The 24,313-nt window shown below is 45.7% G+C and overlaps 1 protein-coding gene across 2 annotated transcripts in view; it reads left to right on the forward strand.

Moving 5' to 3' along the window:
- The first annotated feature begins 6,634 nt into the window (after positions 1 to 6,634).
- The window catches only part of LOC143924854 (hexosaminidase D-like), a 103,895-nt gene continuing 86,216 nt past the window's right edge, over positions 6,635 to 24,313 (forward strand). Inside the window, exon 1 of one of the 2 annotated variants that reach the window (XM_077449353.1) lies at positions 6,635 to 6,745. The gene's annotated coding sequence lies outside the window, so the exon portion shown is untranslated. Of the gene's footprint in view, positions 6,746 to 21,044; positions 21,149 to 24,313 lie in introns of those variants that run through there. The other variant, XM_077449354.1, reaches the window with a different exon arrangement.

Genomic DNA, 24,313 nt, shown 5'->3' on the forward strand with positions numbered 1-24,313 from the left:
GAAACCCGTAGCCCGATTGGCTGAAAGGACAGGCAATCCTATTGGATGCCTAGGAGGAGGGGAGGAGATGCACCGCGGAAGCGAGGAGGAGGAGAAGATCACCGATGCCCACTGTTGCCCGATGCCCGCCGCCTAGATGGGTTAAGTGCCGAAGGACCGGCAGACAGCGGGGAGGGGGGGTTTGAGTGGTGTTGGTGGTGGTTGTTTGCCCGCCCGCCCTCCCCCAAAAAAAACAGCCACCACTGGTCCAATGGCTACCTGTGAGATATCAGTTAGAGAAACGAAACCTCAAAACCAGGGGCGCACATACAGAGGTCGCAGGGGTTGTCATTGCGACCTGGTTTCATGCTCCAGGGAGGTCCATGTGGCCCCTCTTTCCCCAAAACCATCAAGCTAATGTCGTGTGCCATAAAAAACATTGGAACTACCACTATATTACTCTCTAGGGTGCTTGCTTTCAGACTATATATATATTGTTTTGGGGAGTTCATGTAAGTTTCAGGCTTAAAATTATCTTTTTAGTGTCCATTCATGTGATTTCCATTGCGACTTTACCATGTGACTTTGATGCGACTTTGGATGAGCGCGACTTTGTCTTTGATCAAAGTGATTTTTTTTTGTGCCCTAGAAAGTTGCTAAACGTGCAGAATGGAAAAATTTTTTTTGTTTTGTTTGGTTTCCTTTGGTTTCTTTCTTTTGAATTCCAAATTTTCAGAACAATTTGAATGAGAATCCTTTGAAAATTTATTGAATTGTGTGTGAAGAATAGATGGTTGTTAAGAACCAACCCAGGAAGCCGGCCACGCTTCCTTAACCACTTCTATTCTGGGCACTTTCACTCCCTTCCTGCCCAGGTCATTTTTCAGTTTTCAGCACTGTCACGCTTTAAATGACAATTACGCGGTCATGAACCACAGTCATACAATTGCACGGTTCAGTTACGTTCCTTCACGCATCTTACATTCCTGTCACTTGTTACTTTCTCTCACTGTCTGCTCACATTTCTCATGCAGTCATGTTCCTCACCCAGTTATGTGTTGTTTGCACTCAGTTCATGGTTGGGTTGGGTTTACTTCCTCTTTCATTCCCTGCAAAGGTAAAGCATAATGGACTACTATGCATCACATAGTAGTCCATTATGTGTCACTTACCTGACACAGGAGCCAGCGATGTCACCGCTGTCCCCTGTAGTCCGGCACATTAATGTTCTAGGTGGGTCTCGCCGCTGTAATTCGGCGAAGCCGCGATGAGGTCACTCCCGCGCATGTGCACGGGAGCCGCCGCTCGCGGCATATCGACGTTGACTGCGGCGCGCTCAGTGTGCCTGTGCGCCGCTGTCTACGGTGCATGCTCCGTAGACAGCGGTGCCTGTCTTTCGGCAAATATCTCCTAAACTGTGTAGGTTTAGGAGATATTTCTTGGACCTACAGGTAAGCCTTAATCTAGGCTTACTTGTAGGTCAAAGTGTGTTGTAAGGGTTTACAACCACTTTAATTGGCTTGCACAGTGGCAAGTCCCCTCATCCGTGTTACATATGTTACAACTTGGTTTTTGTTTCAGGTACATATTACCATCCTTTTCAGTAGCCTGACACGTTTTCAGGTTTCAAGGCCTGAGTTTACATTTTTAATTTGCCTATGATGCCTCAGGTAACTCGGCCTGGTAATTACACAAGACTGGCATGTGACGGTCCCATTCTTACGTGGTGTTTTTCAGGGGGGGGGAGGGTCGGTTGGTCACAGGTAGGTCGTGGGGCGGTTTGTTACATTCTTGTTTATGTCAAGTTTTATTTTGTTTTCAGTTTATGCAGGTCATGTCTCAAGCATCGAATATTGGGGACTTCGCTTCTATCCTGCCTTCTCCAGCTAGGGGTTTGGAGTTCGGCAGGTCACCCTCTCTCAGAACCTAGACCGTCCCAAGGCTGATGGCAGAACTACAACGCAGGGGGGATTGCTTTCCCGGCTTTGGCTCGGAAAGCCCAGTTATTTAGGTTGCTGTTCCCTCGTACGTCGGACGCAAGTGCGGAGCAAGTTACCCTGCGGACTGTGGTTTCTTCTCTGTCCCAGATCCACACTACTCTAAATTCCTTGGCTACATCCTGCCAGGAGTTGTGTAATAGAGTGGAGGTGTTGGAAAGTCAGCCTAATGCAGCCTCCAGGAGCTTCTACTGGCCCAGGGGCTTTAGCGGATTCCGGAACCCTCTTGGTGCTTAAGCCGGTACTGGTAGGCCCAGGTAATACTTTGTGTGCTCCCCCCATTACTCTGGCACATTTTATCCTCGGGAACATCAAAAACGAAATTCTGGAGGGCAAGGATGTTAACCTTGCATCTCTGTTAATTGATGCTCATGATGTGGTGGATAACAGGTCTTAGGCTTGCAGGGATGTTTCGTGGTGGTTAAGACCAGGGATCACAGGCTCAATCGCAAGTTGTCCATCTCTAAGTTTGTCCTGGCATTTAGTATTTACAGAGACATAATTTGTTCTGTAAGTCCACTTAGAAGGGAAGAGTTGGACCTTTACCTATATATGATGGTCGAGTTAGGTCCAATTTTTATGATTACCACCGGTCCTTTTCCGCCAAGGTGGCAACCTGTTTTGCCCAATTCCAGATGGTGACGGTTTGGAGCAACATAGATACTGAGTTATTCTGCTGGCATTTTGCTGGGCTCAGATCTCCGGTGTGCACAACTTGTCAGACACTGCATACTGGTGCTCCAATTCGGAGGTTCCTGCTCTGCCTACCACATCCAAGGGGTCAGGTGCCTCTCTCCTATCCTCAGGCCGTCCGGCAACCTTGGATAAGTTAGGCTGGCCCATTCATTCTGTCCCAGATTTGTAACAATTACATTCTTGAGATGTGCAATTATAGTCAATGCCATCTGTTACACATTTTTACCGGATGTTTTAGGGCTCACCCTAAAGGTTTGACCTCATATTATATGGTTTTGGTAAATCTGAAGAAAAAAATCAGCAGAAAATCTGATAGTGTGTATGGAGCTTTAGTCAGCCTGTTCACTAAGAAAGAACAAAGCCTCGTGACTAAGCCGCATCAACGTACCTTTTTTGCAGGAGTGTTTAGCCAACCATCCGTCAACTTCTTTAAGAAAATTTTTGGTTAGGGGTTTCTCTGTGGGTTTCCATACGGGGTTTGTCTATTTGCCGTCAGTTTGTTTTGAATGCCCAAATCTCAGGTCATCTTCCATAGACACGGAAGCGGTGGATCTGTTGCTACAATCCGAACTGTAGAAAGGCTTCATCATCGGGCCGTTTACCGTACAACCTTTCTGGGTTTGGAGGGTTAACCCCCTGGGGCTTGTTAGAGGAAAGTTTTCCAATAAACTGCGTTTAATCTATGACTTGTCTGCCCCTCATTGTTCACACAGCTAGCCTCAACTCTGATTCCTTTGGAAGAATTTTCTCTCAAATATGCTTCAGTAGATCAGGCGATTCAGTCTATCATCAGGGTGGGCTCAGGCGCCTGGTTGTCCAAAGCAGACATTGCGGATGCTTTTAAGCTTCTGACAATTCTGCCGTCACTCTGGCAGTGGCATGTTATCAGGTGGAAGGAAGGTTACTATTTTGCCACCAAACTTACTTTCGCTTCCAAAAGTAGCCCTTGGTGGTTCGATTCATTTGCCAAGGCCCTTAGCTGGATCCTCACTCACAGGGAAAATTGTCACAAGGTGATTCATTATTTAGATGATTTTCTGCTCATTGAAGGTTGTGATCAGGGCCCCACCGACCTTCTGAAGCTCACTTCAGTTTTTTCAGCTCTCAACATCCGGTCAAAAAAAATGGTGGGTCCTGTTATTCTGGATCCTTCCACTCTATCTGATCTACTGATGTGGGATGAGTTCCTCCAGGATTGGAATGGGGTCACCATGCTATCCCTGCAGTGTCCAGTTTTTCCCCTCAAGTGTCCACAGATGCCCAAGTTTTGAAAGCTCCTATCTACAAGCAGTGACATTACATTACAGTTTGAATCACTAAGCGGCTCTTACATGCCTCCCTGACTGCTCAATGGGAAACTGTCTCACAGGCAGCTCCCTATACAGTCTCTTGCTGCATCTTACAGCAGATATCCAGACACACATTAGGGTGTGCCCAGGCTCATGCCTATGGATGAGGTCTTGGCAATTCCTCAGTTTACGGAGACATCGCGATGTTTGAAAATTATCCCATTGTGGCAGCGGCTCAGGTGTGGGGCATTAATGGGCGGGACTTATGGGCGGGACAGATGATGTTTTTTCCACTGATAACCAGGTGACCTCTGAAATCATCAACAATGGCAGATCTAAGTCTTTGCTGATCATGGGTTTCGTGCTTAGGCTCGTTTGGTTGTCCCTCCATTTAAATTTTCACTTGCATTGTAGGTTTGTTAATGGTACAGATAATGTGGCAGTTGGTGCTCTGTCCCGTTTTATTTTCCCACTATTTTTCCAGCAGGTCCCAGATGCAGATGCCTGTACCATGCCTTCTCCATGGTTCCAACAATTAGTGATGGATTAGATCCCCATTGGGCTGACGCAGCAGCCTTGATCAACAAGTCTATCTTTGAATACTAGGAAGGCTTATGCTTGGAATGTTTTTCAGGCTTTCCGGGCGAGGTTTCCTAGTCCTGACCATTATGACATCCAGTACCTACTAGCTTTTACTGCTTTTTGCACTCCCAACTCAAGTTGGCCCACCAAACCATCAGAATGTATCTGGCTGGGATTCAGCATTTCATGTTTTTGGAAGACCCCAATAAGTCTTCTATTTTTTCTACACAACCTATTAAAGCATCCTCAAAGGCATCCAAAAGAATAGCCCTCCTGCCATGGTCAGCAGACTACCCATCACGGGTAATATTTTTCGTGATATGTCTAACATGCTCTTGAGGTCTCCTTTTGGGCTGTTGCCCAACTTGGTGCTCAAGGCAGAAATATATCTGGCCTTTTATGTTTTTTTGAGACCAGGGGAATTTATGGTTCCTGGCCCAGGGTCAAACTTTTGGTCAATCAATTGGTTAGACTTCCCGACCACTTCTGTTTACATATGCATGCTTGCAAAACGCAGTAAACAGGAGTCAGCACGGACATAACATTTTTTGAGACTGGCAAGGCGTGGTGCCCGGTGTTGGTTCTAGACCATTTCGTCTGTGCTATGTCTGATAAACCCAGGGATGGTCCTCTGTTGCCTTTTCCTAGTGCTCCCCTCTTCGCAGTTCAGTTCATTCTTCATTGCCATACCCTATGGCCAATCTGGGTCTGGATCCTAAAGCGTACTATGGCCATTCATTCAGCATAGGTGCAGCTTCCGCAGCTTCACGCCAAGGGGTCATATAATTAAGAAAATTGGTAGGTGGAGGTCGTCCTATGTTTCTAGGTATATCCCAAAGACACTTTTTGAGATGTCACAAGCGATTGTCAATTTAGCTGATTGAATGTTATTTCAGTGTGTAATAAATCTGTTGGTTAAGCTTTCATCCTACTGTGTTTATTTTTGACCCCTTTTAGGCATACTGACCACGTGACCTCGGCACACCTCATATCAATGTTCTTTGTTGTTCTTTGTTTCTTTTATACTATCCACAGATTGACTCTGAGTACAAGTGTAAAGACCCATATACACGATCTGACTTTTTGACAACAAACATGCAAATTAGCTGTTTTGGAGCAACATCCGACCGTGTGTACTCTCCATTGGACAAACTTTTTCAGTTTTCATCAGACTTTTGTTGGCTGTGCGAACGGACAAACTTTCTGACAACAAAAGTCCGATGGAGCAAAGTCTGATCGTGTGTACAGAAAACCATAGGACTTTTATACAAAGTACAAACACGCATGCTCAAAACCAATGCAAAAGAACAGACAACAATACAGGAAATTGACCAAAGGTGGCGGTAAAGAGCAGAAAAACCACGTGATTTGGTGAAAGTTGGCTGAAAAAGTCCTGCCGTGTGTATGCAATACAAGTTCTTGGCCGACGCCCTTTGTACAAAAATCCACAGGAAAGTTTGTACAAAGTCCGATCGTGTGTATGAGGCTTTAGGCTGACCGCAGGTTAACCTGTGTTTGTAGGAGGAGTCAGGCCACATAAAGCCTGCCCTCCTTTGCCTCCTCCCTTGTGGTCGTAGGCTTTTGGATCCTACCCACCCATTCCCCTTTTCTTTTACTTTTCATTTCATTTCATATTTTGGGTATGCCCCCTTTTAGGCATACTGACCACATGACCTTGGCACACCTCCGATCAATGTTCTTTGTTGCTCTTTGGTCCTTTTCTACTATCCACAGATTGACTTAGAGTACAAGAAATAGAGAGGATTCTCTAATCCCTCTCCATCTCTATCCAAAACTGAAAAAATAAGTTTTGCCTTTAGTAATACTTTTAACAATGCAAAACATGATTTTTTACATATCTTTTCAAAGATTTGTTGGGTCGTTGCGATGAATCCTGGGATTGCGCCTTGTTAAGATCTCTCTATGTTCCTGTGTGCAGATTATGTGAGCAAAAATTCTAAATATCGTAAACGTTTCACCTGTTGAGAAGAATGGGATTTGTAATGGTAACAAAGCAGTAGCACACTCCTTATCATCAGAGCCAGTGACATTTCAGCATGTGTAGCAGGAAATACAAGTCTTGCTGGACTTCCTGGTTTCTTTTCAGAGTCCAACAAGGAGCCTAACAGCACGTTGTCTGAACAGATCGACTGATCTTTACAAGTGTTGGCAAACTGAGATCGGTGCCAGGAATAATATGAGGTACGGTTCTCTAAGGATTGTCCTATCACCTGTCCCAAGGTACCACCAGCTTCTGTTTGCAGATGTCCAGAAATCTTTGAATAACGGAGGAAAAGCATGCTTCTATTTTTGATCTCCTTGAAGCTCTTTTAAAGGAAACTTGGAGTGGGAGAAATATGGGGGCTGCCATTGCTGATCTCCTCTTAGAAATACTAAATTCCTGGCTGCCTATAACTGCCATACTTTGAGTCACCAACCTGCCACCAATATGCAGATTAGAAAGTGAAGTCTTAACGGGTATGTGTACTTGTTCCAAGCCATTGCGTTACAGCCTTGGTGCCCAACATGTGGCCTGAGGGCTGCATGCGGCCCTTTGGTGTATGATGTGCGGCCCTGGGACCTCAGAAGTCTGTAGTGGGAACATTGATTAGGGTAGCATAGCAGAGATGTGTAGTAGCCTTGTGTAATATATTCCCAGTTTCGTATTGTTTTCTGTGGCACATGTAGCATGTCCGCATTCTCTGATTATCATTTCCTCTATTCGATCTGTAGTCTCTGATAGTCCCATCAAGCATTACATATATTGATCATTATGTGCGGCCTTTTGGTGATGTCAGGGGCTGCAGTTGACACCCACTATAATTCATAAGTTGACAACCACTGCTGTAAAGTATCGAAGTCACTAGATCAACATGACAGCCAGGTATCTAGTATTTTCAGAATGGCAATGGCACCTGGGTACTGGTTTAGTTTAAGATTGTACAAAGTGTGTTTCTTGTCCAGATTAACCAATCACATATTATGTTTTGACCTTCAAATGTGGTGTAAAGATTCTCTGCCAGTGGTACATGTACCACATGGGCAGTTTCAGGTTCGGCGGTGCTTCTGCTTGTTACTACTTGTCACCGATAAGTGTGGAGAGAAGGTGGGCTATATTGTAAAAGTATATGTGGTTTTCGTTCGGGAAAGTCCATTCATTCCAAAATTGATGATAAGGGACTATATACACGTTTATAGTATTGAAAACTGTATCATTAGCAGTAATCAGCATGGATTCATGAAGAATTGTTCTTGCCAGACCAATCTATTAACCTTCTATGAGGAGGTGAGATGCTATTTAGATAAAGGAAGGCCCATAGACGTGATGTATCTGGATTTTGCAAAAGCATTTGACACAGTTCCCCATAAACGCTTACTGTAAAAAGTAAGGTCCGTTGACATGGATTGAAAACTGGCTACAAGGGGCAAGTTCAGAGGGTGGTGATATATGGGGAGTACTCGGAATGGTCAGGGTGGGTATTGGGTTCCCCAGGGTTCTGTGCTGGGGTCAATCCTATTTAATTTTGTTCATAAACGAACTGGAGGGTGGGGTATTTGCGGATGACACTGAGCTAAGCAGGGCAATAACTTCTCCGCAGGATGTGCAAACCTTGCAGGAAGTGCTGAACAAATTAAAAAATGCATTTGGGTGGCAAAAATATGAATGTAATGTACTCACTAGGGGGAGAACCTCTGGGGGAATCTAGGATGGAAAAGGACCTGGGGGTCCTAGTAGATAGGCTAAGCAATGGCATGCAAGCTGCTGCTAACAAAGCAAACAGAATATTGGCATTAAAAAGGGGACTAACTCCAGAGATAAAACAATAATTTTCCCGTTCTACAAGACTCTGGTCTGGCCTCCCCTGGAGTATGCTGTCCAGTTCTGGGCACCAGTCCTCAGGAAGGATGTGCTGGAAATGGAGTGAGTACAGAGAAGGGCAACAAAGCCTCATAAATAAATTACATATCGAATGGATGGCATATAAAATTGACAAGAGAATTTATATGGATAAAATGTATTATTGCAAATTCAAGTACACGTCATGACACTGGCACTATGCAGTGCAATCAATGGTAAGAAAAACAGTATGATCATTTGGTTATAGATGATGAGTCCAAGTAGGTTCCTATCAGTAGGCATAAGATAGCATCCTAAAAATACTGACGCGTTTCGTGGATAATACCAAACTCTTCAGGGGCAGATGCATACAACTCTATAAGAAAAAAAACAACAAAACATGAGTAGACCAGTATGATCAAACGTTATACCCCTCCACGGGGTGGGTGTATACACGAGAAAAGGGAGAGAGTTACTCACCCTTCCTTTTTCTTTTTCCTCCCCCTTTTTTTCTTTCTTTCTCTTTGGTTTTCTTTTTCCTTCTTTCTTTCTTTTTCTCCTTCCTTCCTTTTTTTTTTTTTTTTTTTTTAATTCCTGATCTGTTTTCTCTCTTCACACACTTCTTTTCACATTCACTTGTGCACCTGCACTTTGGCATTGGATTCTAGCTACTTCTCACAATATAATACACCCACTATATATTTTTAGATATGAAGCCCACTCATACCACTACCTGGATTTCCTTTCGCTTTCTTGGGGATAATGTTTTGTGCACCCGGGCCCTCTCCTGCGGGACCCTTCCACAGCTCCCGGTACAGACAATTTGGACAGCCTCTGACTCCTCGTCCCCCATTTTCCAGACTTATCATGATGTAAGTACTCAGAGGGATGAGTAACTCTCTACCTTTTCTCTTGTACACATCCTCCCCGTTGAGGGGTATAACGTTTGATCATAACCACTTTTGTTGTTTTTTATAGAGTTGCATGCATCTGCATCCAGAAGAGTGGCATTATCCACTGACAAAGGCTCTTGCACTACTTTCTACTGATTTCATTGCGACTTGCACTGTTGCAATGAAATCGGCAGTGCAAATCGCACTGAAGTAGTGCGATTTCAAAGCCACATCAGTGTGACTAGGGGCATCTGGCGGGGTTTTTTTTTTTTGCTGTCTGTAAACGCCCCTGCATATTCGCCTATGTGTCCATGCCCACATAGACATTTAGAGAAGTTTAGAGGCAGAAAAAGAAAAAAAAACCCGGGCATCCAAGAGCAGCAGTGTTTTGGCAGAAAAAAGCTTAATGCATCCAAAAGCACAATATGTTTAGTGCTTAAAAGAGAAGTATGTTTTATTTTTGTTTGTTTTTTTGGCTAATCGTACTTTTCTAGGTGGATGCAGCATCAGACCGATACTGCAGCTGTCCCCCGCTGTCTCTTCAACGAGAACCGAGCCACGAACACCGCCGATGGCTCGGGTCTCTCACCTCCCATTGCTCCTGCTCTGCTCCTCCACGCTTATTGGGTCCCTCATCGGTGCTGGTGGCTCCTCCCCACATCGAGTGTCCAGGTTGGAGAAGCGCTCTCCTTGGTGGACACCCGAGTCCTGCATCTGTGTCCATTCACACAGAATGCAGGACTCAGCCCCGCCCCCTGGGGCCGCATCATTGGATTTGATTGACAGCAGTGGGAGTCAATGGCTGTGCTACTATCAATCTATCCAATCAGGACATGAGACACCAGCTAGAGCTAGTGTGCTCACTCCCGGCCTGAGAAAGATCGGGGTCAGGTAAGTAAAACGGGGGTTTGGGGGGGCTGCAGCACCACAGAAGGTTTTTCACCTTTAATGCATAGAATGGTGAAAAACCATGAGGGTTCACAACCCCTTTAAAAAAACGTATTCCACAAACCATAAAATGCACTTAGATCAAAGAAGTCCAATGATCACCTTAAAAACAGTTATGCTGGCTGGCAAATTTAGAAACACTCGTACGTCCGGGACTCAGGAATCGAGGTGACGTCAGCACCTCGCTCTTCCATACGCGTTTTGTCATAAGTTGATGTTGTGCCCCTTACTTTGTGCACTGGTGCTCAGTCATGTTGGAACAGGAAGGGGCCATCCCCAAACTTTTACCACAAAGTTGGGAGCATGAAATTGTCAAAAATGTCTTGGTATGGGGGGCGTGGCCTGACCTTGCATGGAGTAGGACGCGTGTCTCCGGAGCTCCGCCGAGGAATCCTGTCTCCCACGCTGATCCTGTGACACCACAGCACTGATACTCACCTAAACACGTCTGGCAGGCGTCCCTCCATTCCGGCACATATGTCTCCCTCGAAATCCCGACAATCGGCGGTGGCGCGGTTGTCACAATACCGCCGGCATGTGAGTGAGGAGGGGGAGGAAAATGGCGGCGCGGAGGAGCCGGGAGGGCCGCGTGTGGCGGGAGACACAGACAGGCTTCTTGAAGCCATTACATTGTGCCGCACGTCCCTCACATCCCAAATTGAGGAAGTGCAAACGGACATATCTTTAATGAGGCAGGACTTTCAGAAACTGCGTGACCGGGTGAGGGACACTGAGACCCGTATCAGTAATGTGGAAGACGCTCTCCCACCACTGCAAAATGATGCTGACCACATGCAGAAGCAAATAGATCTCCTGATTGCTAAACAGGACGAAATGGAAAATCGCATACGCAGATGCAACATCCGATTGATTGGTCTTCCGGAGGGGGCTGAAGGTAAGGACCCCACAACTTTTCTGGAACAATTGCTGATAAGTACCTATGGCAGAGAGTCTTTTTCCCCCATGCTGGCGGTTGAACGCGCGCATCGTATGCCTGCCAGGCCTCCACCGCAGGGTGCACCTCCACGCACCTTTATTGCAGAACTCCTGAATTATAAGGACAGAGATGCTGCACTCCGCATGGCTCGGGAAAAGGGTAATATCCCTGTGGGCAATACTAAAGTTGCAATCTTCCCTGATTTTTCCGCGGACGTCCAGAAACGCCGACAGAGTTTCATGGAGGCCAAAAGATTACTACGTGCACAGCAAGTGAAATACTCTATGCTATTCCCAGCACGCCTCAGGGTGGAGGCGGGAGACCGGGCGCTCTTCTTTGAACAACCCAGAGAGGTCATAGCATGGCTGGAACGCAGAGGGCCTCAAGATGGAGCTGCCTGAGACCCTTTGGGACGTGTGAGCTAACACCCTTTTTTTTGTTTCTCCCCTGGTGTCCTGGAACTGTGGCAGGTTGCCTGATCTCTATTTGCTGCTCTATTATCGCCAGGGTGCTTGCACTTGAGGCGTATGTTACCTTTATGCCCTTTTCTACTTTGAGATCTACGGAACTCTCCGATTCCGGGACATTTGCGCCAGCTGATGGTGTCAACGTTAATGGATCAACTTTTTCCCCTTTTTTCTTAGTGTCCCTGTTGGGGGACCTTTTCTGCAATACATACCTGTGTGTTTTGTTTCAACAATTTTGGTTTTCCCTTTTTTTTCTCTTTCTTCTTTTTCCTCCCGGAGCAAGGGGAGACAGGTTGGGCCTACGGTCTAATTGCACGGTGCAGCGAAACACTGCTCCATTGTCTGCTGGGACTTCTTCTTGTTATGAGGGAGCTGATCACTGGGACTGGACAGCAACTGACACTTTTGCCTATTTACCCGGGTCACCTCTGTGTGCTGTTATACAGGGGGCTCTGCTTTGCCTTGCCCTCTGGTACCGGGGGCCGCGACCCTCTCTCAGACTTATTGTTCTAAACCTTTTTATTGATTTAATGAAACTGGTTTTCCCAGCCAGACATGTTTGGTTTTTCAGGGAATATGCCCGCACAAGTTGGGGTTGGTGCAGGGTAGGGGGGGGGGAGGGGGGTGGTTTGGTTAGAGTTTTTATGCAGAAGATTACTATAACTATATTGAAGTATGTATCTGAACTAAATGTTGCTTTTATTGAATGTTTTTCACCACTACCGCCTATGCAGCCCCTGTTTGGGCCTGATCAAGCACAACAGTATTGGGGTGCGTTTATAGGAGGACTGTTAGGGGGTAGGCCGACTGCACTTATTACTTTATATGAATCTTTATGGCATCTATACGGTTTCTTACCTGGAACGTGAGGGGCCTGCGCGATAAAATTAAGCGCGCGGCAGCCTTCACGTTCCTCAAAAAGCAAAGGGTGGAAGTGATGGTGCTAGTTGAGACGCATGTGGAGGGTGGACTGCAGATGGCCCTTAAACGCCCCTGGATTGGGTGGGCATTTCATTCCACCTACACGTCTCATTCGAGGGGGGTTTCGGTACTTGTAGCTAAGTCTGTCCAGTTTGAACTTTGTGAAATTCTTACTGACCCTCAGGGCAGGTTTGTTTTTCTACATGCTAAATTGTATGGGGAACCCTACCTTATTATGGCCTTTTATATCCCCCCCCCATTTACCATGACGCTAGTTATAGAGGGACTGTCTTTTATGTCCAGACATCCGGCGGTTCCTGTTATCTGGCTGGGGGATTTTAACACTACGCTTAACCCTTCTCTGGATAGGCTCAAGCCCCCCGAGTTGATGATGGGGCAAGCTGGGACCACTAGGTTGTCCAGGCTTATAACCACCGTTCATCTTGTGGACACTTGGAGACACAAATTCCCTCAAAAGAAGGAGTATTCATGCTTCTCACCCACACATGGTTCTCTCTCCCGTATTGATTTTATACTAATATCTAAACAACTCACTCCCAGACTCAGAGAAGTATTGTTCTGCCCCAGACTACTTTCGGACCACAGCCCCTACTCTGTAGTGCTTGACGTACCCCTGGGTAGGCCTCCACGGGCGTGGCGGCTAAATCCGTTCTGGCTGACATTATTACCCGAAGACGACACTATTGAGGCGGAGTGGATAAAATTTTTTGAGGATAATGACCAAACGGCCTCAGTTCCAGCAGTGTGGGATACATTTAAATTACACGCTCGATCGGTGCTGACTGCCCACATCAATAGGCTCAAAGCTGACTCGGCTACTGTTATTATTGAGGCTGAGGCAGATTTGAGCTCCAGGGAACGCACCTACATAGACGACCCGTCTACGGCAAACGCTGACGCACTTAGACTACAGTCGAGAGTGGTTTCCCAGCTGCATCAAGACAAGGCCCGACAGAAACTTTTTTTTACCAAACAAAAATATTTTGAATCTGGGGAGAGAGCTGGTAAGTTGCTAGCATATTTGGTGCACAGGGAAGACAGGCCCCCGGTTGTTATTTCTTTGCGGGGTCAGGGTGATACAATGATCACGGACCCTTCCGAGGTGACAGCTAGATTTCGAGACTTTTTTGCGGACTTATACACCACTACAGTCTCTGACGACACCACTCCGATGGACAGCTTTTTGGCGCAGGTTTCCCTCCCCCAAGTTACGGAGGAACAGGTGCAGGCTCTGGAGGCTCCCCTGACCACCGATGAAATAGTGGGTGCTATTGCGGAATTTGCAAAATCCAAGTCACCGGGGTCAGATGGTCTCCCCATTGAATTTTATTCCCGATACCAAGATGTGCTGGCGCCTAGGCTTCTCGCCCTCTACGGGAATCTTTTTGATACACTGACATTGCCTCCGTCCATGAGAGAGGCAACAATAGTTTTGATTCCCAAACCTGGAAAAGATCCGGGTTTCCCAGAATCATACCGCCCAATCTCCCTATTGCAGGTAGATATTAAGATTTTAGCTAAAATACTCGCTACTAGGTTGAACGGAGTGATCCTTAGCCTGATTCAGGCTGACCAGGCGGGCTTTATGCCGGGGCGGAATACGTCGTTCAATCTACGCAGGCTTTTTATGAATCTTCAGGCAACACACGAGGCGGTGGGAGAGCGTGTGGTAGTGGCACTTGACACGGCTAAGGCATTTGACTCAGTGGAATGGGAGTACTTGTGGAAGTGTCTAGCGGGATACGGCTTTGGCCCGAACTTTATCCGGTGGGTGAGGCTGCTGTATCATCGCCCAACGGCTAAGGTGGTGGCGAATGGGTGGTCTTCCCGGGCGTTTGGCCTTGGTAGGGGTACCAGACAGGGGTGCCCACTGTCCCCGCTATTATATGCCTTGGCTGCTGAACCTTTAGCGGTATCGATTCGTGCGGACCCCGCGATCAGGGGACTGACGATGGGTCGACTAACCGAAAAAATCAGTCAATACGCTGATGACACGTTACTATACCTGGCGGACTCGGGCCCTTCCCTCGCAAAGGCCCTACACATGATAGAGTGGTTTGGTAGTTTTTCCGGCCTCCGTATAAACTGGGAAAAATCCCAAATTTTACCTATTGACAGTTTTCCACAGTCAGAATCTCAGGCCAGTCTGCCTCTTCAGCGAGTTGACACTATTAAATATCTGGGGGTATATGTCTCTAGGAATCCAGCAGATTACATTGCGCTGAATGTAGAACCATTATTCTCCCTGGTGCGTACCAAGATTCAGGCCTGGTCTCGCCTCCCCCTTGGGGTTTGGGGGCGTGTTAATCTGATTAAAATGGTCCTCTTACCTAAACTACTGTATGTGTTGTGGCATGCCCCGGTATATTTGCCGCTGAAATATTTTAAATCCCTTGAAAGTCTCCTTAGGCCCTTTGTGTGGGGGAATAATAGACACAAGCTTGCTTGGCAGGCTTTGAAAAGCCCGACTGATATGGGGGGCATGGCTCTTCCAGATCTAAACCATTACTATGTTGCCTCACAACTATCTCAGCTTTTTCATGTAGACAAGACTGATAAACAACGTTTTCTTTCCCTTCTCTCCCCTACTTGGGCACAAATTGCAGATGATCCGATAGCTGCTATCTCGACGGGGGCGGGGAGCTCTGTTGGGGAGCCAGGTAAACACTCCATGCTTTTTCATTACAGAAGGATTTGGGATCTGGCATCCACTAAACTGAATGTTGCATCACCAAATGACTATACCCCACTTTGGCATAATAAACAACTGCCGGAACTTCAAAAGATCCAGGGTGTTCAGTTATGGGTATCGAGGGGAATATACTACCTGCATCACCTGATTCACCAAGGCACTATTAAAACGTTTCAGGCGCTGCAGGAGGAATTTGGTATTCCAAACACTATGCTATATCAATACCTACAGGTTCAACATGCACTTGGAGCACAGTTTCCGCAGTCATTGCCTCGGCCTGCTCCCAATTCTATTGTCGCCATAGTGAAGGATACTGATCCCAAAAAGCTTATCTCATGCTTTTATGGTATGCTTACGGCCCCCGTCTCGGCGAGACTAGCGTATGCTCTGAAGTCCCGCTGGGAGGGCGATGTGGGTGAGCTGACGGATGAGGAGTGGGAGGAGGCCCTGGAGACGTGCAAGTTGGTGTCCCCTAGGCTCCAAGACAGGCTTTCTCAGATCTATATAGTGCATAGAGCATACCTCACCCCCCTCAGGACCGCCAAATATAATATGAATCAATCTGTGCTCTGCCCGATGTGTACTCTAGAGACTGGGACGTTCTTCCATCTTATATGGTCTTGCCCCAAACTGCAGGAACTTTGGAAACAAGTAGTGTCATTCCTACATAATGTTATGGGCTCGCCCTTGGCTCTCGACCCCAAACCCTGTCTACTAGGGATATTTCCTGATGTATTAGATAAAATTACTAACACTTTCCTGCAGGAAACTTTGTTTTCTGTTCGAAAGGTAATAGCTAGACAGTGGATGAGGCCCCTGCCACCACGGGTTGAGGACTGGAAACGGGAAGTTAATTTTACGCTCCCATACAAAAAATTCTTATATAAAAATAGAGGTTGCCCAGCAAAATATCATAGAATATGGGATAAATGGCTGCAGGAGGCTGCCACGTGTGATGAGTAAATACTATGTCAATGTTAGGACTTTCCTTGGCAGTGATACATAATGGCTACTGTAATGGAGAAATGTTTCTTATCTATTGTTATGGTTATGACGCAACACCTTTTTGAATGTTCGGTGTATGCCACTGTGATTGTAATCTCTGCAATAATGTTCAATAAACATTACCTGTTTAATATAAAAAAAAAATGTCTTGGTATGCTGACGCCTTAACAGTTCCCTTCACTGTAACTAAGGGGCCAAGCCCAACCCCTAAATAACAACCCCACAGCATAATTCTCCCCCCCCCCCTTCCACCAAATGACTTGGACCAGTGCACAAAGCAAGGTCCATAAAGACATGGATGAGTTTGGGGTGGAGGAACTTGACTGGCCTCCTGACCTCAACCCGATGGAACACCTTTGGGATGAATTAAAGCAGGCACTGCGAGCCAGGCCGTCTCGACCAACATGCATGCCTGACCTCACAAATGCACTTCTGGAAGAATGGTCAAACATTCCCATAAACACACTCCTAAACCTTGTGGACAGTCTTACCAGAAGAGTTGAAGCTGTTACAGCTGCAAAGGGTGGGCCAACCCAATATTTAACCCTACAGAATAAGCCATTAAAGTTCATGTGCGTGTAAAGGCAGGCGTCCCAGTACTTTTGGTCATATAGTGATGTTCGATGTTTAAATGAGAGTTGTCAAGTGTGGATGCAGCCCCTCTTTTTTGGACCGGGGGGGGGGGGGGGGGGGGTGTTGACAGAAATGATTTGGCCAATTGCCAGGTCTAAGGTGTGGCCACTGGGATGTTACTGTCTTTACGATCATGCCATGCCACAGTCTAGTTTTATATAGGTATTAATATCTTTAAATACCTACAGGTTACAGTCTCTTAATTTGCATTTATTGCCTAGAGTGAAATTACTTTTGAATGAATATAAATATGAGGGGTGATGGATGAATATTCCACTTAGGAGAGTAATTGGGCCGGATCCATCATCGGTACTTCCTAGGGTGGCACTATTTGGGCTCAAAATGCTGCCAAATAACGGTAAATTTGTCCTTATTCTGGCTTACTGTTATTATCTCGGGGGTTATGAAATACACTGAGGTTTCTGATTCTTTGCTAATAACCAGTCAGACAGGAAAGCAGATTAGGCCCTTGCCCAGCTGAACTATGAGTGATAACAAGTTTGCCGCCAGAACAGATATCCATTAGCCTGGCTAAGACATTTTATCACATGCCATGTACTCCTAATGGGTTTAATTATTCTGAAGCTCCAAGTCCAATTCGTAAAAAAAAAAACAACCCCACACCATAACCCCCCCCACCAAATAATTTGGACAAGTGCACAAATTAAGGTCCATAAAGACATGCATGAGCAAGTTTGGAGTGGAGGAACTTGACTGCACACATACACAATATATTACCCAATTTTTCGGTATAATGTAAAAGATGATGTTACGCCAAGTAAATAGATACTAAACATGTCACACTTTAAAATTGCGTATGCCTGTGGAATGGTGCCAAACTACAGTACTTAATGTGTTACTAAACACACAACAGTTAAATTGGTCTGTATATGCAGTAAAGCATGCTTGTTATACTTGCTGTGTAACCTAGGGGGTTAATCCTCCACATTGTGTAAAAAGGCTGTTTGATCCTGTCTTCTCTGATCTTCCCCTTCTTCCACTGTCCCCAATCTAGCTCTTGATAGAACAGAGCCTTGGGGGCACTCTGCACATGCTCAGTTTGGTGTGGATTGTTAGCTTTTTTTTTTTCTTGGGAGAGTGCATGTGATCAGCACTGGGCCAATCAGCACTGTTCGGTCAGGGGTCATGCGGCCTCATAAGACAGTTGGCGTAAAATGAAAACTCGTCGTACAAGTTTTAACCAGGCACTGATAGAAGTCACAATACTGCTGATGAGAAAATGTATTTAGCACTTTATATTTACTAAAATAATTGCATTTCCATGTTCTATGTACTGTGGGAGACCAGAAATAGTATATGCAGGGTCCTGGGTTTAGTAACACTAAAAATTTTTAAAACATCATCCATGGAGATTTTTATGCAGGTTACAAGTTTAGAGTTACAGAGGAGATCTGGTGCAAGACTAAAGCCTCACACACACGATCGGACTTTGTACAAACTTTCCCGTGGATTTTTGTACAAAGGGCGTAGTCCACAAGTTTGTTTTGCATACACACGATCAGACTTTTTGACAACAAACACGAACGTAGTGACGTCACAACGTACTGACGACACTTCAAAAGAGGACGTTCAATGACTCCAGCGCCACCTTTGGTCAACTTCTGTATTGTAGTCTGATCTTTTGCATTGGTTCTGAGCATGCGTGTTTGTACCTTATGCTTTTGTGTACACACGATCGGACTTTGCTCCATCGGACTTATGTTGTCAAAAAGTTTGTCCGTTCGCACAGCCAACAAAAGTCCGATGAAAACAGAAAAAGTTTGTCCGATGGAGCGTACACACGGTCGGATGTTGCTCCAAAACAGCTAATTTGCATGTTTGTTGTCAAAAAGTCCGACCGTGTGTACGGGCCTTAAGTCTTGATTCACACCTATGTATTTTTAGTGCTTTTTGCATTTTACAAATTTTCTCTGCAGAACGTGTTTCATAGGAAACCATGTAAAATGGGCTGTAATGCAAATCTGCAAAATGCAAAAAGCACTAAATATGCATAGGTGTGAATCAAGCCTTATTGCTCTCAGTCTGACGTTCGTGGCGATACCTCATGTGCGATCATCGTTTACATATGCATGTGGGACTTACGTATGTGTTCGCATTTGCACATAAGCATGGCGGGCAGGGCACGTCAATATTTTTTTTTTTATCATTTATTTTATCCGTAACTATTTTTTACACGGTTTCCTTTTTTTTTTATTACCTTTATTGCTATCACATAGGATGAAAAACATCCCTTGTGACAACATGGGCTGTGACAGGTCCTTTTTATGGAGAGATCTGGGGCCTATTAAACCCCAGCTCTCTCCTCTGGCCTCCAATGCATTAGACACGCAGACCCGATGTCCGCCGGAACCCGCCAATCGTTCAGTAATTTGACAGAATGAAAGTCTGCCTATGTAAAAAATTTCCATTTTGGATAGAGTAGTTATAACTAGGGATGCAGCAATATTGAGTATTTGCATGAGTACTCATACTCGTGCAAATGCTCCTATACCCAAAATCTTTACTGTTGCGGTGCAATTTGAGCCCATACAAAATAAATAGGCTCAAATTGCACTGCAAAGAATCGCATGCGATTTGAACAGGAATGTGGTGCAATTCCTATTCAAATTGCATGCAGTTTCCTGCATTACTGCTGTGTAGGAATGGGCTTGGCCATGTTTGGGATCCCACCTGCCCAATCCTGCCAGGAAGCTGCACACGGCTAATGACAGGCAATGAGATATTTCTTGATCCACAGCTGCACAGAAATGTCTCGCTGCTTGCGATTAGCCGTGTGCAGTGTCGGCTTCCTGTCAGGATTGGGCAGGTGGGATCCCGAACACGGCCGAGCCCATCTCTACTCCTGTGTGAACCCAGGCTTGTCATAGTGACTTCAGCCTGGGTTGACACAGGAGCGGTGCGAGTAACTGCATGTGATTCAAACATTCCTGTTCAAATTACATTTGACTCTTTGCAGTGCGATTAAAGCACATTCATTTTATATGCGCTCAAATCGCACCACAGAGGTATTGGTTCTCAGTATCGGCGGCTCCTTGACTGAATGTATCGGTACTCGTACTTGTTGAAAAAAAATGGTACTGCTGCAACCCTAGTTATAACCCGTCAGGTTTATTTTTTTTCACCATCTGTGTCCCATTGGCGAGATTTACCTTCACTTCATGTCCCATAGCCAAAGCAGGAAGTAAGAGGAAATCCCTGAAAATAAGGGGATCCCTTGCGCCCCCCCAGGTCACCAAAACTAGTGTCCCTACTGGAAGATTTCTCCTCTATTACTGTTCTTAGGACCACCCAAAATGTGTGATTTCCTTTCACTTTCACTCTCAGCCTAGGTTCACACTGACTGCGGAAATTTAAATTGTGCGATTTCAGAGACATCTGTGCGAATTTCTGCACAGGTGTCAATGAAAATCGCACCCCGAAATCGGCAAAAGTAGTACAGAAACGACTTTTTGGAATCGGTGCGACGCTGCATTTGCTGGCCATTGCCGCTGATTTGGCATGCAATTTGCCATGTAAAATCACATCAATGTGAACCAGGGCTCAATGATAACAGTAAACAGGACAAATAGAGAGGATGTTCTAATCCCTCTCCACTCTATCCAAAACTGAAAAGAAGTTTTGCCTTTAGTAATACTTTTAGCAATGCAAAATATGATTTTTTTTTTTTACATATGTTTTCAAAGATTTGTTGGGTCGTTGTGATGAATCTTGGGTAGGGATGAGCTCAGGCGTGTTCGCATGGAACACGTGCAGAGCCCGCCAGGAAGTCGGCGCAGAGCTGCGCTAATCACAGGCAGAGACATTGCCCGATCTCTGCAGCCGCACATCGGGGCAATGTCTCACTGCCTGTGATTAGCGCAGCGCCGACTTCCTGGCGGGCTCTGCACGTGTTCCATGTGAACACGGCTGAGCTCATCCCTAATCCTGGGGTTGCGCCTTGTTTAGATCTCACTATGTTCTTGTCTGCAGATTATGTAAGCAAAAATGATCGTAAATGTTTCACCTGTTGAGAAGAATGGGATTTGTAATGGTAACAAAGCAGTAGCACACTCCTTATCATCAGAGCCAGTGACATTTCAGCATGTGTAGCAGGAAATACAAGTCTTGCTGGACTTCCTGGTTTCTTTTCAGAGTCTATCAAGGAGCCTAACAGCACGTTGTCTGAACAGACCGACTGATCTTTACAAGTGTTGGCAAACTGAGATCGGTGCCAGGAATATTAATATGAGGTACGGTTCTCTAAGGATTGTCCTATCACCTGTCCCAAGGTACCACCAGCTTCTGTTTGCAGATGTCCAAAAATCTTTGCATAATTGAGGAAAAGCATGCTTCTATTTTTGATCTCTTTGAAGCTCTTTAAAAGGAAACTTGGAGTGGGAGAAATATGGGGGCTGCCATTGCTGATCTCCTCTTAGAAATACTAATTTCCTGGCTGCTTTGAGTCACCAACCTGGAACCAACATGCAGATTAGAAGGTGAAGTCTTAACGGGTATGTGTACTTGTTCCAAGCCATTGCGTTACAGCCTTGGTGCCAATAAGGATGAGCTCAGGCGCGTTCGCATGGTTCACGTGCAGAGCCGTCAGGAAGTCAGCGCTGCGCTAAGCACAGGCAGTGAGACATTGTCCTGATCTCTGCAGCCGCGCATCAGCGCAATCTCTCACTACCTGTGATTAGCGCAGCGCTGCGCCGACTTCCTGGTGGGCTCTCCACGTGGACCATGCAAACACGCCTGAGCTCATCCTTAGTGCCCAACATGTGGCCTGAGCACTGCATGCGGCCCGTTCACATATGATGTATGGCCCTCGGACCTCAGAAGCCTGTAGTAGCATTGATTAGGGTAGCATATTAGGGGAACATTGATTAGGGTAGCATAGCAGAGATGTGTAGTAGCCTTGTGTAATATATTCTCAGTTTCGTATTGTTTTCTGTGGCACATGTAGCATGTCCACACTCTCTGATAAAGATGAGCTCAGGCGTGTTCGCATGGAACACGTGCAGAGCCCGCCAGGAAGTGGGCGCAGCGCTGCGCTAATCACAGGCAGTGAGACATTGCCCCGATGTGCGACTGCAGAGATCGGGCGATGTCTCACTGCCTGTGGTTAGCTCAGCACTGCGCCCACTCCCTGGCGGGCTCTGCACGTGTTCCATGCGAATACGCCTGAGCTCATCCCTACTCTCTGATTATCATTTTCTCTATTAGATCTCCAGTCTCTGATAGTCCCATCAAGCATTACATATATTGATCATTATGTATGGCCCTTTGGTGATGTCAGGGGCTGCAGTTGACAACCCCTATAGCTCATAAGTTGACAACCACTGCTGTAAAGTATCAAAGCCACTAGATAAACATGACCGCCAGGCATCTAGCATTTTCAGAATGGCAATGGTACCTGGGTACTGGTTTAGTTTAAAATTGTGCAAAGTGTGTTTCTTATTCAGATTAACCAATCACATATTATTATGTTTTGACCTTCAAATGTGGTGTAAAGTTTCTCTGCCAGTGGTACATACATGTACCACATGGGCAGTTCAGGTTCGGTGGTGCTTCTGCTTGTTACCAGTTGCCACCCATATGTGTGGAGAGAAGGTAGGTTGGATTGTAAAAGTATATGTGGTTTTCGTTCAGGAAAGTCCATTCATTCCAAAATTGATGATATATATGACTATATATATATATATATATATATATATATATGACTATATACAGGATTTTAGTCATGAAAACTGTATCATTAGCAGTAATCGGCATGGATTCATGAAGAATCATTCTTGCCAAACCAATCTACTAACCTTCTATGAGGAAGTGAGTTGCCAGCTAGATAAATGAAGGCCCGTAGACGTGATGTATCTGGATTTTGAAAAAGCATTTGACACAGTTCCCCATAAACGTTTACTGTACAAAATAAGGTCAATTGCACCCCTGTGACCCGTAGGAGAAGCCCAGCCTAAAAAGCTCAGGCTGGTCTTCTCCTTTTAAGAGCTAATTCATTGCAGTGGCTAGAATAAATTATTATTCTTGCAAATTAAATGAATTACTGCACCGATTCGCTTAAACACGTTACACACATTTACAATTGTCAAGCATTTTTTTTTTTCCAAAACAGGGAAAGGCGTCTAGGAGAGATAGTGAAAACATCTGCTGATGTCACCAAGTTCAGTCGAGGCAGTGCATTCTCCTCGACTTCCGAAGTCTGAATCTGCCAGCTGCCTTGACTGTCGGACGCTCCCCGCCCCTCCACAGCTCAGCGCTCTAATGAGTGTGGAGGAGCTAAGCAGGAGAGATGCTGACTGACAGTCAGCATCTCTCTGCTCAGGGAGGAGAGAGAACCAAGCCATCTGTGGTGTTCGGTGGCTCAGTTCTTAGTGAAGAGGCAACGGGGGACAGCTGCAGCATCGGTCTGATGCTCCATCCACATAGGTAAGTATGAATATAGCAACTCTCCTGTGTGCTATAAGCACAGTCCAGAAATAATAAACATTATCAGAGTTGCACTAATGTGATTTATCTGCATACACCAAATCAAAGTGTGATCTGATAGAGTCCACAGGTAATATAGTGATAAGTGTTCTTAGTCCGTATCGCCACCTTCCACCACCTTGAAATGTGTAATCCTTTTAAAGAACCACCAGCACCATAGAAGAAGTGCTTGCTTACCAGCTCGCACGGACCTCCTATTGCAGAAGGTCAGTATCAGTTGTGGCTATATACCCAGCCAGGGTTTTTGAGTGTCATCTGAAAGTCCTCTTGTGGCATGCAAACTGATCATTCAGACAGTATGGTCATAGGTAGTACTTAAAATATGGAGGGCTCCACATAACATAAAATCCTTTAAAGGGGTTGTAAACCCTTGTTTTAAAAAAACAAACAAACATATCATACTTACCTCCACTGTGCAGTTCGTTTTGCACAGAGTGGCCCCCGGTCCTCCTCTTCTGGGGTCCCTCATCTGCGCTGGTGGCTCCTCCCCACATCGAGTGTCCACGTTGGAGAAGCGCTCTCCTTGGTGGACACCTGTGCGGACGTGCTCCCGAGTCCCGCATCTGTGTCCATCCACACAGAATGCAGGACTCGGCCCTGGCGCTGCGTCGTTAGATTTGATTGACAGCAGTGGGAACCAATGCCTGCGCTACTATCAGTCTATCCAAACAGAACACGAGACACCAGCTAGAGCTGGTGTGCTCGTTCCTGGCCAGAGAAAGATCGGGGTCAGGTAAGTAAAACGGGGGGCTGGGGGGGCTGCAGCACCACAGGTTTTTCACCTTTAATGCATAGAATGCATTAAGGTGAAAAACCATGAGGGTTCACAACCCCTTTAAAAAACTTTATTCCACAAACCATAAAATGCACTTACATCAAATAAGTCCAATGATCACCTTAATAACAGTTCTACT

Source organism: Lithobates pipiens, unplaced genomic scaffold, assembly GCF_037356315.1.
Source record: "Lithobates pipiens isolate NorthernLeopardFrog02 unplaced genomic scaffold, aLitPip1_a1.2 Scaffold_22, whole genome shotgun sequence".
NCBI lineage: Eukaryota > Metazoa > Chordata > Amphibia > Anura > Ranidae > Lithobates > Lithobates pipiens.